Raw genomic sequence first — 1,334 nt, forward strand, 5'->3', positions numbered from 1 at the left:
GAGCCCGACACAGGGCTGGAACCCATGAACCATGAAATCATGACCTTAGCTGAAATCAAGAGTTAGACATTTAATCCACCGAGCCACCCAGGTGCCCCAGATCATGTTTTATTTTAATCCACTTTAATTATCTCTATTTTTATTAGTGTGATTAATCCATTGGAATTTAATGCAATTACTTATATGGGTGGATTGATTTATTCGTTTAGCTATTTGTTTCTGTCTCATTTATTTTTTGTTCTTTGTTCCTCTTATACAGTGTTAATTTGTATTAGAAATGTATTTTTTAGACTACCATTTTAATTTCTGTGTTGAGTTTTTTAAAAATTTTAGAGCTTTTTAGTGGTTGTTCTGGATAATTATAATATGCATTTGAACTTACAAAAGTCTATTTCAGAATAATACTAATTTAATTCTGGTTTTAGAGGAAATTTTTCTACAATAAACTTCCTTCTCACCTTTCATAGAAGTATTATCATATAAAATATATTATTATACAGTACAAGACCAACAATACAGTTTTATAGATATTGTTTTATGCTGATGTCTTTCAAATCAGTTAATAGAAGAAAAGAGTAAAAGTATAAAAATGGACCATACTTCTCTGTTTCTTCATATGCATTATAAAATTTTTTATTGTTGGAAACTGAACAATTTGAATCATATATTGTAGCAACTCTAGATTTTTATTTCCCCAGGGATAAAGTGATTTGTCTGGACTAATTATGTAGAATCTGTCTTCCCATCATGTGTGGCCACTGAAGTCTCTGCACAGGTTTAAAAAAAATTATTTCAGTTTTAAACCTTGCTTCTCTGGGATTGCACTTGGGTCAGCAATATATTTGTGGTCAACCAATAACTAGTCAGAGTTTTCCTTAAAAACAGTGAACCAATATAGCTTACACATTTTGCTCAGGGGAATCTGTGTGCTAATTGCAGCATGCATTCAAAGTTCATGCAGTTCACGAGTCTACCCTGGCTTTTACTTCCTGATTGTGCTGTGCTTCATGGTCAGTTAGGTGTAAGTAGGCAATGAGGGCTCTCTCTTGTCTTTCCTGAATGTGGGCACAGACCTGCATATGCGTGCTATTTTTCACATGCCCAAGAGTATGTTAGATCTCTTCAAAGCCCATTCTGTTTCATTCTCCACATCTTAGATGCAATGTTGGTCCTTCACTGGTTGTCACTTATCATTGTTTTCTACAAGACCCTGGGTATGAACCTGTTCTGAGGAGCTCAAAATCAAGTCATCTCCCTTTTGTGACAGGGAAGTTGCCTGTTGGTTCTCAGGCTACCACAACCTCTGGGCTGGGACATGGGGAGTTTAGAGCTGT

The sequence above is a fragment of the Lynx rufus genome, unplaced genomic scaffold (genome assembly GCF_022079265.1).
Source record: "Lynx rufus isolate CCGP_SWC_20201006 ecotype Redwood Valley unplaced genomic scaffold, mLynRuf1.p SCAF_14, whole genome shotgun sequence".
Taxonomy (NCBI): domain Eukaryota; kingdom Metazoa; phylum Chordata; class Mammalia; order Carnivora; family Felidae; genus Lynx; species Lynx rufus.